This window comes from Protopterus annectens, chromosome 17.part0 (genome assembly GCF_019279795.1).
Source record: "Protopterus annectens isolate FY-2018-M chromosome 17.part0, PAN1.0, whole genome shotgun sequence".
Taxonomy (NCBI): Eukaryota; Metazoa; Chordata; order Ceratodontiformes; family Protopteridae; genus Protopterus; species Protopterus annectens.
In genome coordinates this window covers 257965853-257981669 of record NC_056751.1, presented here as the reverse complement: position 1 = coordinate 257981669, position 15817 = coordinate 257965853, and the positions used below count along the sequence as shown (strand labels likewise).

General features: G+C 45.4%; 1 protein-coding gene across 1 annotated transcript in view; it reads left to right on the top strand.

Moving 5' to 3' along the window:
- CCDC34 (coiled-coil domain containing 34) overlaps positions 1 to 15817 on the top strand; it is a gene marked incomplete in the record, with an annotated part of 365523 nt that overhangs the window by 84121 nt on the left and 265585 nt on the right.

Genomic DNA, 15817 nt, shown 5'->3' with positions numbered 1-15817 from the left:
AACATCCTGCTCATACAAATTAAAGTAATGTTGGTATTTAAACAGTTAACTTTTTATGTTAGCAGATGTATGTTGACTCAAGTTTAATGCACCTTCTTCCTTTATCCTGTTTTTCAAGTAACTCTCGATTTTACCTGAACCACTCTGTTCACTTCAACAGTAAGACCAGTTGCAACAGGCACTTATTAGCTCAGCACCTTTAACTCACTTGTGCCTGTAGTACTACTTGTGTGGCATACCACACTGCCGCTGTAGTGCCAGGTGCTTTCTCAGTCTTCTCCATTCACTGTCTCCATCACATTTATGCTGTCTTCAAAAAATACAAAAAAAAAAAGTATTTATGCTTAATCTGTTCATAAAAAAGCAGAGGCGCTAGATGCCCTTTCATATATGTAGAGTACTGTTGAAAAAAACATATGCCCCCATAAAGGAAAAAGTTATTTAATAAACTTAAAAGCAGTACTTGTTACTATTATTGAGATACTTATCTGTGTATCCTGCCAAATCTGTTGCCTCATTGCACAGCAGCCATATGTGCACTTTATCCGACCCTGCTGTTAGAGTAAAGTGGTCTATTACAATTCTGCATGAAAATGCATTTTATTTATACTTTTTGTAAACTGTGCTCTAAACTAAAAAAAAAAAAATGCAAGTATTGATTGCATTTGTGTGGAAGGCACATCCCAGTACATAAGCACAGACATCAGTATCTTGGTGAACAGCCGGTCAGTTTCAGGGATGTCTGTTTTGTAATTCCTTCTGGTTGGCCAGCTGCACTGCTTCCTCTTTATTTCCATTCTGCTGGTTTAAGTCCTACTGCTGCCTAAGAGGCTTTTGAGGCTCAACAGTTGGCTTGTGCTTTCCTTTGCTGGTCAGAAAAGTTCCCCTTGGTGAATGAAAAAAAACAAAAAACTTCCATTTTCTTAATGTTTGTTTTATTACTTTCCTCTTCAGAAAAGTTATTTTAAAAGTAGGAGTGATGTGTTTTAATGTACTGTGAAACAGAGCACTTTTTTTAAAGTAGAGTAAAGTAATTGAAAACACTTTTTTTTCTGTGAAGAAATTTGTTTATTTTACTTTTGCGGGGTGGGCACAGTGTTAAGAGCCTTTTACCTTGTTTGTCAAAAAAAATAACTTTTGTGGACTGATGGTGTTTACCGACAATTGATTCTCATCTTTCCCGAGAAAGAGGCACCATTTTCAGCTTGACCATGGAACAGACTACCTGTCCCACGTTAGGTCCTTCTTCCAGGCACAAAAAAATTAAGCAAACAGCCTTGGCTACCACAGCAGGCTAGCAAATTGCCTCAGCCGCAGGTGGGTGACTCTACAGTAGCCATTTGTTGTACCTTAGACCACTCCTCTTTTACTCTGGATCTCTTTGGTGTAGTGCCTAAAGCTATTGTGAACCAGGGATTAACTATGTTCACTGTGGCTGTTGGGGGGGCCCCTCAGTCTGCAAGGGAGAGCCAGGCTTGATGGTTATGGGAGATGGAACAGGGAAGGTTTCCCTTTTTCAGAATGCTGTGCCTGTCCCTGGGGGAGCAGTTGCTGCCATTAATAACACAGTTGATGCAATTATTCCTGTCAGAGAAACAAAGCCAAGCATGTATCTACTCCTCCTCAATTTTATTTGAATGGGAGTAATTTACTGGGTCTGGCTCAGAGATTCTGGCAGTTGATGCTGCTTTTAAAGTATTTCTGGTAAGTGAGAGTGATTCCTCTTTTGCTGAAGAGATCCAGGATCCTTTATTTGAACAGGAAGATGCCAGGGACGGATACAGAATTTTATCCTCTGATTTCTGATTCAGATCAGGAGGAGAGCTCAGTTGCTGCTCCTCCCAGTGAGGGTTTCTGTTTCTCTGAGACTATTGCTAGAATGAGCCAGTGTTTTCAGTGGGAGAACAGTAAGTCTCAGTCCCTTAGAAGATACTATGAGTTGTTGAATAATTTTCCAGAACCAGCACCCATTGTTCCTGTTCTGTCTGCTTTAGTGGATGTTTGTTACTGTCTGTACTTTTCTTGATAGTCAGTGCCAGCTGCCCCTAAAAAGGCAGATAGGCTGCATAAAGATTCTCACTCTCTTTAAATTTTTATACAGTATTCCCACACCTAACTTAACAGCTATTGCTTTAGTTGATCCTACTGCTGCTAAGCACTTAAATTACAAGCCTATGTTTTCTGATAAGGGTGGGAAAACTTTTGATAGGTATGGAGAAAATGTTTATATTTGTGCAACTTTGATTGTTCAGAACTTTGAATTATCAGGCTCATTTGTTTGTTAAAATAAACTGTGAAAGTATGAAGAATGTTTATCTGCAGATTTGATGTTGTTTTAATTCATTTCTTTACTCATTGGTTCGGATCTGACACTACCCTGCTGCTTCTTCCAGATCACAAGATCCTAGAACTCTATAGCTTCTCCCCTTTAACCATAATACCCCACCAAATATAACTCCGATCTTGTTTGCCGCCATTGTGAACAGATGTGGATTACAAACTCTCAAGTATCTTTAGTCTTTTCCATTATTTGTGGTTTAGTGAGTATAGTTTTTCATTATTACTTTAAATGTATTATACTATGTATTCTTTTCTTATATCTCCCTTGTGCCCTTTTATTCCATTTATTATTGTCAAACAGCCATTTTCTTGTACTCCAAGAACTTTGAGTACTCTTTAATACCATTGTTGGTAGTGTTTTCCTTTTCTCTGTTCACTTTCTCACTTTAGTTAGTATAGGAAGGATTTTTATATATATATATATATATATATATATATATATGTAATCACTTTCCTTTTTGAGGCATCTTTGTACTATTTATCAGTAAAATGTCGGATAAACCTTCGGGTTTTAAAAAGTGCATTTTCTGTGGGCATAAGATCCCAAACTCTGATGCCCTCATGGAGTGTGTCTACTGTTTAGGGGTGGAGCACCTGGATATAGACTGACATTTGTGTGGGATTTAATTCATGGGCCGTTATTGACATGAAGAGCAAACTTGTACTCGGACTTTCTTCCATCCAGATCTTCGGTTGCTGGGGTCCAAACCACTGAGAAGCCTGACTGAGTGAATCTCTTTCTAAAGACAGAGACGCATGTAAAAGGTCTCTTGAGAATTGTTTAACCTCTGCCTCGGCTCCTTCGTGGGAGCCCCCATCAAAAATTTTGAAAAAGTTGGCTCTGTCTTTACCATATGTGAAAGTATGGACTGAAAGATCTTGTATGATCCTTACTCCCACTTTAACATAAGAACCTGGATGAAATAGGCTAACGTGTCCCTTCCTTGAGCAGTTGCCCAGTCCCTTCCTTGAGCAGTTGCCCAGAAAGCACTCTAGGTCCCCTTCTGCAACTTTGTCTTTCTTCAGTCCTCCAGGAGCCTATCTGAACTGGGAGTCTGGAGCAATGATCAGGGTTAGGAAGCATACCTATGCTTCAGCGAGCTTTGCTCCTAAACACTGAATTATTTGGCACATTTTACGAGACTTCAGAGAGATTTGATCAAGTTGTTTACAAAATCCTCATAGCTGGCTACCTTTCATGCTGTGGAAGGCACCTCATTGGCGAATTTGGGAGCATCCATTAGGAGATGTGCCTGAATGTGCTTATGTGGCTTTGGGGAACCATTTTAAGTTTTATTTTGTCAGTACAGCCTTTGATGGATCTTTGCTTTTTGGCTCCAAGGTGAGAGAGAGACTCTCCAGGTGTGAGCAAGAGGGAAAGACCTTGTCTGCTGTGGGTATGTGTTTTTCTTCTCAAAGGTCTTTCTCTATAAACCAGAGAGGTGGTAGAAATATGTGGTTTAAAAAGTCCCAGGGTCCATTCCAGGAGTTAGGTGGAGATAGTTTCCCCCAGGGGAGAGGTGGAACTCAAATGAAAGATGCTGTCCTCATGGCAGAGGTGATCCGCACAACCAGGGGTCCAGAGGTTAGGACCTTATCAGCATTCCTGAGTGGAGGTCTGACTGTCCATCTCTGGAGGCAGCTTAGTGTCATCTATCCCTGCACCAGTCTGTCTGGATAGATATACCCAGAAGATTCAATAGCCAGAGGTTGCATTACACTAGAATGATTTACAAGAATAAATGGAAAATATTTGTTGTTTGGGCCCTATGCAAAAACGTGGACCCTTTTTCAGCACCTATTGCAAATGTCCTTGACTTTTTGTCTAGAATTTTAATTGAAGGTTTTAGTTTCTCAGCTATTAAAGTCCAATTAGCAGCCATTTCCAATTTTCATCTGGGAGTAAATAACTCTACCTTAGCTTCCTCTAAACTTTGCGAAGCCTTTGTAAGAGGAATGTTTTACTTAGACCCTCCCTCCCATTAAAAAATCCTATCCCTCCTTGGGATTTAAATGTCTTCCTTCAGGCCTTGACTCAACCTTCCTTTGAATCTTCAGCTAAATCATACCATACGTTTTTGTCTTGAAGATGCTTTTCCTAATGGCTCTTACATCTGCTAGAAGAGTATCTGAACTCCAAGCTCTGTCTTCAAAACCTCCTTATTTAGTTTTTCACAAGGATAGTGTATCTTTGTGAACCAAACCATCTGTCTGAAGTTGTTAATCTTTCTATTCATCACTGATGGGTTCAGTTCCAAACCGAATCGGCCTTACACCAAGCTTGCGTGCACCAAAAACTCTTGAGCTAAGCTGCTACCCACAATGCCCTTCACTCAGTTACCTCAGATCTTGTTTGCCACGCAGCCATATAACAGCATTTCACCGAGCTCTCCAGCTGTTACATTTTTCAAAATTTTATAAGTATTTGGGAATCTTTTCTGTCAGTTTGCTAATTTTTCTCTATTACCACTCAGCTCTACCCACAGGTATTTCTTTTCGTACCATTGTTGGTATTGACCCTTTTACCCTTGTGGTATTCCCAATACCAGTATTGGTATTTCCCTCTCATTCTCTCTCTACACTTTCTTCTACTTTAGTGTGTATGTGTTTCCTGTTATGTCAGAAAAGAAAGGGACTACAGAGTTTGAACACTGCTCTTCTTGCAGTGGTAAACTCCCGAATAGTGATTTACATGAAGTGTGTATGTAGTGTTTGGGGGTTCCGCATTTATCGGCGAACCCTCCTTGTAATATTTGTCCCAGCTTGTCAGTGGACGCTGAATGAAAGATGTAACAAGTTGATTCTTAAGGGCCTACTTCCTTCGCCTATTTCAGAGGCGATTTCTGCTTCAGAGGTCTCATGCCCCCCTCCTGTAGACAAGAAACGTCCTCGTTCAGATCCCTCTTCACCAGCCGGTGATGGAGCAAAAGCAATAAGCACAAGGCCCACAAGACTTCTACCAAGCACTGTATTGCCTCCTCTGTTCCAACCACCTCTGCTTCGAGTTTGGCTCCAGTGATTTACACAGAGGTTGCCTTATCGGCGCATTTTCCAGCTCCGATTTCGGCGCCCACTACAACCTTTGTTCCGACCAGTTTGCCTGTCTCTACCTCTGTACAAACATTCCCCATTTCTGCTTCGACGTCTGTTCCGACAACAGCTTCGGAGCCGCTACTGACCTCCACCCCAGCTGTGACCTCTGCTCTGAGCCCTTTCTCAGCTCAGATCATTCCCTTGTTGCCGGTTTCCAAACTGGAATAGTCGGTGCCTTTCTTTAATTCACCACGGACCCAGTACACCCCATCTGCGGATCCATTTGCTGGACAAGCTTTCAGCCCTTTTTTGGAGTGGCCTGATTCCCCCCCAGGGGCATCGGTAAGGTCAACTAGGAGCCTTTCAGAATTGGATGTGGTGCGCCTTTTTGATCAGCTGCTGACCGCCAGGGGAATTACAAATTTTCCTAGACCCCATCCCACTGTGGGCTTTGGGTCTATTACACCGACGACCCCTACATACTCCCCTCCCTTGGATCCTTCTGTTCTGAGGCTAATATTTCTGATGTCTGATAGAGGACCCCCATGTTCATCGTGTTACACTGCTGCAGTCATTACACTTGGGTTATCCTGCTGTCGGGCAGTTCCCCAGTCGGCCTGAGTTTCAAAGTCTTGGTCCGGCGTCGGTTGCTGTCGCCTCCTCCCTGACGTCAGTGCGACAGGGGTATATAAGATGCAGGCAACGCCATTTTCTTCAGTCTTTCTTGCCGCGTGGTGCCTGAAGCAAAAGCAGTTCACAAGTGCCGGTCGGCTGTCTCCTGAGGTTTTCATTCCGAATCCAGAACCAAAGTCTTCTACAAAGCTAAGTACCCCGTTGAGGAAACTTTGTCTTGCCTCAGACCGATGTCAGTAAACGTTAATAACTATATTTCTTGTGGGAAGCAAATACCTCATAAGGATTTCCATTCCTATTGTATCCCATGCCTACGCCCAGACCACAACATCACTGGTTGTCGGTTTTGTGCTAGGTTTAACAAGCGCACTATTAAACGTCGGTTTGATTTTGCCCGGCATTATTTTGGTAGAAAATTCAATTATATCATGCTGTCGGAACTTCCGACGACCGGAATACATAAAAGCGCAAAGACAAGGATAGGCATCGGAGGCCCAAAACTGACTAAGCCTCTTCTAGGCCAGTTGCCGGTTCTCCGGTTTTCAGCGAGGCGCCTTCGCAGCCCTTGACGACCGCTTCTGTAGAACCACAGGCTGCCTCTGACTCCCACATGGAGATGGCTGGGCCTTCGGACACGCAAGTTATTCAGCCTACCAAGACTAACCTTTCAGAGTGATCCGGAGTAGCTGAGCAACCCACAGCTTCAGAGGGTGTCTTCAGACCTACTCAGTTAAGCATTAAACACTCAGCTAAGTCTAAGCCTCCTTTAAAATCAAAGAAACAAATACAGCATTCTCCAGGGCAGACCTCCATGCCTAAGAAACAAATGCTCAAAATGGCGAAAGACCTAATCACTCTTATTAGGGGGTCCCATCCCCTTCCTGATAAAAGGCCTAGACAGGATGCAGACTATGACTCGACCGACCAGGTGCCCATCTCTTCTGATTCATCCTCAGACCTAGGATACTGTTTACCCCCTTATGAGGATTCTGATGCTGAGGAATCAGTTCCATCAGCCTCACCGCCTGAGGACCACTCCTTTGGGGAAACCCTACATACCATGAGGGAGCATTTCCACTGCGAAGGTCAGGATTACTCAGAATCCAAGAAAAGGCTCAGAGACTTCCTCTTATTACCTCAACACAGAGCCCTTGCTATTCCGCCAGTGTTAGATATTGTGGATGATGTGTATACTGAATCCAGCTTAAATACTGATTCCTTACCTCCAGCCCCTGTTAACCTCCAGCCCCTGTTAAACCTGACGGATATTAGAGAGTCCCTGACTCTCACAAATTTCTGTATAAAAGCCCTGTAGCTGACCCTGAAACTATTTCTCAGGGACCCAAAGGAGTTGAGGCCTCATCAGCCAAGAATCCAGTTCCCTCTGACAGAGATTCCAGAGCATTAGACAAATGGGGAAAGAAAGTATATACGTCTGCAACTTTAGCAATGAGAGCCTTAAATTGCCAGTTTCACATGCTAAAATATCAGCAATTTTTACAGTCTTAGTTAAAACAAAAAATGCTTCCAGAATCGGATCTTCCTAATTTTAAAGAAATGGATTTATTGCATGCAGCTGAACAAAGTGGCAAAGCATACTTTGCAATGTGGTTTTGATTCTCTAGAGGTTTTCTGCAGAGCAGCAGTTACAGGCTCTCTCATTAGAAGACATGCTTGGTTAAAAGAATATACGTTACCAGATCATGTTAAAGCAAAATTATTGGATGCACCTTTGCAGCAGGATGTGTTATTTGGAGTTAAGGCAGAAGAGGTATTAAAGAAAATGGAGGATAAGGCAAAATCTATGCAAACGGTGAAGGATTTCTTACAGGTTCAGCCTCCTAGATTTAGCAGAAACTGGTCAACTAAGAATTGGTCCTTTCCAATTACAGACGGACCTCAAAGGGAAGATACAGACGTCCAAGAGGTAGAGGTCAAACACAAGGTCCTTACAGGCCTCGATAATGGGTTGCATCAGGCCAGAAAGAAGGGGAAGACAGGCCCCAACCATATAAAAAGCAGCTCCAAAGACTTCCCACTACAGCTGCCAAACAAATCCCTCTTGGGAGGAAAACTGGCAGTCTTCTATCACAACTGGCAAATGATCACCAAAGACAAATGGGTTCTCAACATTGTATTTCAAGGTTACAGGTTCCGCTTTCACCCTCTGCCAAGGTTAAAAGGAATGCCAAATCTGCCACCAAATCAATGGGCAGAGGCTCAAAAACAAATTACAGCACTCATGGATATGAGAGCTATTCGAAAGGTACCATCACAGGAGCAAGGACAAGGATTTTATTCAAGACTCTTTCTAGTACCCAGAAAGGACAAAGCCTGGAGGCCCATTCTGGATCTTTCATCTCTAAACACTTACCTGGATGTTCCGAAATTCAAAATGTTGACACTACAGCAGCTTCTTTCCATGCTGGGTAAGAAAGCTTGGCTCGTGACTTTGGACCTCAAGGAGGCATACCTGCATGTCCCTGTCGGACAAAACTGCAGACGATACCTCAGATTCATAGCTGGTTCAATGCGCTACCAATTTAATGCACTGCCCTTTGGCTTATCCACTGTGCCCAGGGTCTTCACAAAGTGCCTGGCACCAGTAATTGCGTTTTGCAGACGGAAAGGAATTCAAATTTATCCGTACCTAGATGACTGCCTGATTCAAGCAGAGAGCAAGGACATTCTTCTAAAGCATCTGGCATTTGTAAAAAAAGTTAAGTTGCCTGCGGTACACAGTAAACGAAAAGAAGTCAAAACTAGTGCCCTCACAAGAGATTATATTCCTGGGTGCCAGCTTGAACACAACGGCCCAGATGGCTTATCTCACGCCAGACAAGCAAGGACAACTGACTCCATACTTTCAATTGATGGCAACAAAGACCCAACTCCCTGCAAGAAAAATTCTGCAGGCCTTCGGTTACACGGCATCCTGCATGCTACCAATTCCATATGCTATACTGCACATGAGGAAACTACAATGGTACCTAAAGAATGTATGGTCTCAACACTGTCAAAGTTTGGAAACAGTTATACCACTAATCCCTTGCCTTCAACAGGAGTTTCAATGCTGGGCTCAAGCTTGTCCCCTCAACAAGGGACAGCCTTTTACACAACCCACAGCCAGGCAAACACTGACAACAGATGCATCGGATTACGCCTGGGGAGCACACATGGCAGGCAAATGTATTCAAGGCACGTGGCCCGCAGAACAAAGGCATCTTCACATCAATCAAAAAGAGATGCTAGCTGTACAAAATGCCCTTATAGCTTTCAAGGACCTGCTGCATCCAGGACAACTACTACTAAAGACAGGCAACACCACAGTTATGTGGTACATAAACAAGCAAGGGGGCACTCACTCCTACCCCCTATGCAGACTAGCCATGAACTTGTGGAACACAGCCATAAAAGTTCATCTGCAAGCACAATTCCTGCCAGGAGAGAAAAACACACTGGCAGACTACTTAAGCAGAAACATCATGGATCCCCACGAATGGGAATTGAATCCACAAATATTCAGAATGATAACACAGAAATGGTGGAGCCCGGACATGGATCTGTTTGCATCCCCAATAAACTGCCAGCTAGAAAAATTCTGCACAAGGAGTTACCATCCACAAGCATGGAAAGTGGATGCCCTCTCATTCAGCTGGGAGAACCTACAAGTATACGCTTTCCCACCACTACCTCTCCTGCCAAAGTTACTCATAAAAGCCAGGCAAGAAGAGCCAAAGATGATCCTGATTGCACCAGACTGGCCACACCAGCACTGGTACCCAATCTCAAGGAGCTTAGCACAAGAACCACCCTGGATTTTACCTCAAATCCCACATCTGCTGACTCAGCACAACAATCAAATACTACACAGCCAGCTAAAGACCTTAAACCTAGCTGCATGGACGATTCCTTGGTCAAGCAGGCAATGCCTCTCTCCAAAGCTGTTATGGATGTCATTCTGGAGGCCAGAAGGCCTAGTAGAAATGGAAGAGATTCTGTGTCTGGAAACAAGCTCACAGCCTTGACCCTCTTGTCCCACACATTCCTCAGATACTACAACACTTAACTGAGATGCTGGACAAAGGACTCTCCTTCTCATCCATCAAGATCCACGCCTCTGCCATCTCTGCTCATTACAACACGGATCCACCAATTTTCTCTGATCCTCTGTTAAAACAGTACCTCAGAGGGGCTAAAAACATAAGACCACCCCATAGAGCACCTACTCCAACTTGGGACCTTAACTTTGTTTTGGAAAAGCTAACTTTACCTCCTTTTGAGCCAGCCAACACAGCAGAATTAAAATATATCTCTTGGAAAACTGCTCTGCTCCTGGCAATAACATCAGCACGAAGTGTTTCAGAATTACAGGCACTAATGGCAGTGGAACCTTTCCTCATTTTCCACCAGGACAGGGTGTCTTTAAGAACTAACCCTACATTCATGCCAAAGGTGGTATCCAGTGTGGCTCTAAACCAAACTATTCACCTGCCAACTTTTTATCCTAAACCACAGAATAAAGGGGAGCGACTACTGCACTCTTTGGACATTCACAGGCAGTTACGTTTCTACTTGGACAAAACCAAAGCTTTCAGAAAATCTGAGCAATTATTGGTAGCATATGCTGCAGGAGCAGAGGGAAAAGCCATTTCAAAACAGACTATTTCAAAATGGATAGGACATTTTGTACGTTTCTGCTACACATACCATGGAAAACCTGTACCTAGTAGAATTAGATCTCACTCCATCCACCAGCGCAACAGCCACTTCAACTGCCTACCTCAGGGGATTACCTACCAAGAATATTTTGGAAGCAGCAACTTGGAGTTCTGTACATACCTTCACCAAGCATTACCATCTGCCTCTATACTCTAAATCCAGAGCTGGCTTCGCCACTGCAGTGCTGCAGGGCCTTATAGCCACCCCTAATGCCTTATAGAACCAGCCACCCTACCTCAGCTTTGGTATCTCTACCCAAGTGTAATGATGCAGCAGTTTAACAGGATGAACATAGTACAGTTTTGTACCTACCATAAATGTAGATGTTTGACTGTATACACTGCTGCAGTCCAGGTTACCCTCCCTCCTTCCCCTCTTACTGGCTGGTATGTACCTACGTCTTCTACCCTTACTACCTACGGGGAGTATTTGCTGGTAGCTGCAAGTTGTTTTGTTTTTTGCTTTACTAATGTATGTTTTATTAGCAATTGGAATTGCCTACCTATTTAGAGGCACCTGACATCTGGGGCAAGAAAAACTGAAGAAAATGGCGTCGGCTGCATCTTATATACACCTGTCACACTGACGTCAGGGAGGAGGTGACCGCAACCGACGCCAGACCACGACTTTGGAACTCAGGCCGACTGGGGAACTGTCTGACAGCAGGATAACCCAAGTGTAATGACTGCAGCAGTGTATAAACTCGAACATCTACATTTATGGTACGTACAAAACTGTACTTTCCTCGGTGCCGACAACCGTGTCTGTGGCTCAGAGTCCCCTTTGGGTGTCTGTTCCGTTGGAACCCACACTTCCTCAATCTCATGCTTGGGGGGGGTGTAACCCTCAGTTCCGGTTCTGTTGCCTGTTCCGTCTTCGGGACAGAGGGTGACTCCCACCTCGGTTTTGCTTGAGGCTCCGTCCCCAGGAGCAGACCGCGTGGAGCGAGGTGTGACCCTGGTTCCAAAACTGTCTCCTTTGGTTCCTGGCTCCCATTTCTCTTTAGGCGGTCCTGCTTTCCGGGTGATGGAGAGGGTGCTCACCTCGAGCAATCCTCCTAAGTCAGATATCCCACCAGTTCCCTCTGAGCTGCAGCTTTTAAAGGCCACCCCCCGGACTCAGAGAGTGCAAGGCCCAGGAAATCCCTGTTCAGGGTATTTCCCTTTCTGAGTCCTCTTCGGATGCACCCACTGAAGAACCTCCTTGGAAACAGGCATGTAAGAGGAAACGCATGGACTCCCCAGAGGAGTCCCTCACGGAAGATCCGGACTACGGTGATGGGGAAGAATCCCCATGGTCACCCCCTGATGATGTCTCATTTGGAGACCTCCTGGAAATCTTGATACAGAGGGGTGACTGGAAATCCTCCAATCCTTCCTCGGAGGAATCTGTATTCCTGCAGGCCTTCCGCTCTCGGCCCTCTACTTCTTGGGTGACCCCCCTCCCCTGCTGATGAGTTGGTCAAGCTCATCGTGCAGCGGGTATGGAAGAACCCTGACTGTATTGAGGCCATCCCCAGGAGATCAGATAAGATACTCTCCCCTCCAGAGGATCAACCCCACTGGTCGAGAGGTTTGCCAGTAGATGCTATGGTGGTGGCAGCGGCAGCCACGAAAAAGGACCTTGCAGAGGAAAGTCCTGCTGCACCCAACCAACAGAGAGTCCCAGGCAGTGAACTGGTTAGGGAAGTGGGTTTTTGCGTTGGCGACCTTTGCTGTCAGGTCTCTAAACTTTCTGGCACATTTCACGAGGCTCCAGAGAGATTTCATCTCGGAGCTCTCTGGAACCCTCTCTGGTCAAGTTTCGGATGGGGTATGTGATAAAGTTGCTTCCCAACTTGCCACCCTAGAGTCCATCTCCAATTCATCCATGAGGTTGCTGTCCCACACAGCCAAAGGAGCAGCTAGAGCTGTGGGTGCAGGTGTAGCTATGAGATGCCACACCTGGATGTGCATTTGTGACTGCGCAGACTCCAAGTCTTCTTTTTAAACGCCCCTATCGAACCATCAGCTTTGTTCGGTGCTAAGGTCAAGGATTACATTATCCAGGTGCAAGCAGAGCAGGAAGACCTTGTCTGCCATGGGTCTGCTTCTGAGGAGTGGAAAGATGTGGCACAAGAAGTCTCTAGGTCCTTTCCATGACGCACGTGGTGAGGACCCCCAGAGGCAGAGAGGGTTCCAATAATGGAAGACGCCCCTTTCGGGGCAGAGGGGGTCCCCGAAATCAGCACTCCAGAGATTCTTTCTCGGGAAGACTGTATCAGTGCTCCTGAAGCACTGCCCAATTGCTTTCCTCTGGAAGCAGTCGGGGCGCGTTTCTCTCTGCACCAAGCTGCCTGGCTCTCCATTACAAATGATCAGTGGGTGCAGAGAATAATTTCCAGAGGCTATCACATTCCTTTAATCTCTTATCCAAGACCTCCAAAATCCCTTCTCGATGTTCTACCCAGTCAGAGGGAGGAGTCAGCTTCCGAAATACGAAAGCTATGTCAAAAACGAGTCATCCAGCAGGCCACCCCAGACCAGTGTGGATCAGGGTTTTACTCATGATTCTTTTTAGTGCCAAAGAAGACAGGGGACTGGAGGCCCATTTTGGATCTCAGCCAGCTAAACAAATCAGTGGTTCAGACCAAGTTCCGCATGGTCACGATTCAGTCCATCCTCCCCTTTCTGTGGGAGGGTGTGTGGCTGTGCTCATTAGATCTCCGGGGTGCGTATTACCACATCAAAATGGACAAGCGCTCTAGGAGTCTCCTTCGCTTCCGGCGGGGAGCCAATCACTACCAGTTCAGAGCCCTGCCATTCGGTCTCTCAACGGCCCCCAGAGTGTTCACGAAATGCCTAGCAGTGAGACTTCAGGGATTTCAGGTGTTTCCATAATTACACGATTGGTTCCTCTCTGCCCCCACCAAGCCCCTTCTAGTCAGGGCCCTCCGCTGCACTCTAGTTCTAGCGGAGTCGCTGGGCATCACCATCCACTGGGAAAAATCCTGCCTTCAGCCCTCACAACAATTGGAATTTATAGGGGCAATATTCAACAATCAATCAAATCTGGTCCCCCCCCCCCCCTCACAGGCTTCAGAGATTAAGGGCACAAGTTCAAGTGATACTCTGTCGAAAAAAGGTGTCTGCAAGGAAAGTTCTTCAGGCTGTGGGGTCTAGGCAGCAGCCATCCCAATTGTTTCCCTAAGCAGATTACACATGAGACTACTACAATGGCTCCTTCTGTCCCAGTAGATATCCAGTCTTCATCCCTTGAGCTCACAGATTCTCATCACCAACACCTGCAAACAAGATCTCTTCTGGTGGATGAGTACAGATGAAAATGTTTGGTGTCGCCCCTTCCAGGTGCCCCAACCGAGCGCCACGGTCACCACGGACGCTTCCCTTACAGGGTGGGGGGCACTTCCAGGGAAAGTCAGTGCAAGGCACGTGGTCCAGCATAGAGGTCAACTTGCATATCAGTGTCCTGGAGTTAAGTGCGGTGCTATTGGTGTTGCAAGCATTCCACCCGCTCCTTCCATCAGGAACGATTGGTATCCAGTCGGACAACATGTCCGTTGTCTGGTACATAAACAAACTGGGAGGGACCAAGCCCTACCCTCTATGTCACGAAGCCTTGAGAATCTGGCATTGGGCAATAGCTTCCAACTGCTTTCTGATCGCAATGCATATCTCACGGAGCACCAGCGTGATTGCGGACAGGCTAAGCAGATGCATCCTCCGTCCTCACGAGTGGTCTCTCAATCCAAGTGTGATGGCAGAAATCTTCAGCCATTGGGGCCAGCCGTGCTGCGATCTTTTCGCCTCCCTCTCAAACACAAAATGCAGCAGTTACTTTGCCCTCTTTCCCCCTCACGGGGAGTCACAGAGAGACACTTTGATTCACAATTGGCCCTCTTTCCCCCTCACGGGGAGTCACAGACAGACACTTTGATTCACAATTGGCCCGCGGGTCTCCTTTATGCTTATCCTCAGATTCCTGTGATCCCCCTTTTCTAAGGAAAGCTATTCGGTTGAGAAGCAAAGTGATCCTCATTGCCCCATTCTGACCTCGTCAAGTGTTGTTTCCCTTCCTCCGACCTCATCTGTTACAACTGCCTTGGATCCTAGACACTCGTCAGGACCTCATATCTCACCCACAAGGGCTGACTCCACCAAATCTATCCACTCTCAAGCTGACAGCTTGGTTCCTCCACTTCCATTAGTTGCCAGGCAGGAAACCCTCTCCTCATCTGTCCGTGATATTATCCTGACCTCCCATAAACCACCCACCAGAAAACTTTACAGGGACAAATGGAAAAGATTCTCTATCTGGTCACATAATCAGAAGCTAGATCCCTTCTCAGCTCCTGTAGCTACTACTCTTCATTATCTTGCTGAGTTGTTTGAGAATGGTGCATCAGCATCCACCATTAGAGTCCATTTAGTAGCGATTTCCAACTTCCATAATGGTTTAGATGGAGTCCCACTTATTTCCACTTGACTTTGCAAGACCTTCCTCAAGGAAATTTTCCACAGCAGACCTCCCATCAGGCAACCGGTGGAGGCATGGCATCTCTAACTGGTTCTTCAGTCCCTCTCTCTACCCCCTTTTGAGCCTGCTGTGACATGTGATCTAAAATTTCTGTCATGGAAATCCTTATTTCTGGTGGCAGTCACTTCAGCCAGATCAGTATCTGAGTTGCAAGCCTTATGTATCAAGAGCCCTTATCTGATCTTCATAAGGACAGAGTATTACTTCGTACTAACCCATCCTTTCTCCCCAAGTTGGTTTCTGACTTTTCTATTAACCAGTCCATTGAGCTCCCTGTATTTTTTCCAAATTATTCAAACAAGGGAGAATACTGCCTACATTCATTGGATGTTCATACACAACTACGTTTCTACCTGGACAGAACTAAGTCCTTTTGCAAGTTGGACCAACATTTCTTTTCCTTTTCTGGCCATAGAGTGGGATGTGCAGTATCTAAAGTTATTTTGTCAAAATGGCTCAGGGATTGCATTAGCTTCTCATATTTGCTTACAAATGAATCTAAGCTTGGTCAAATCAAAGCTCACTCAACTAGGGCTATTGCAGCATTGGTTGC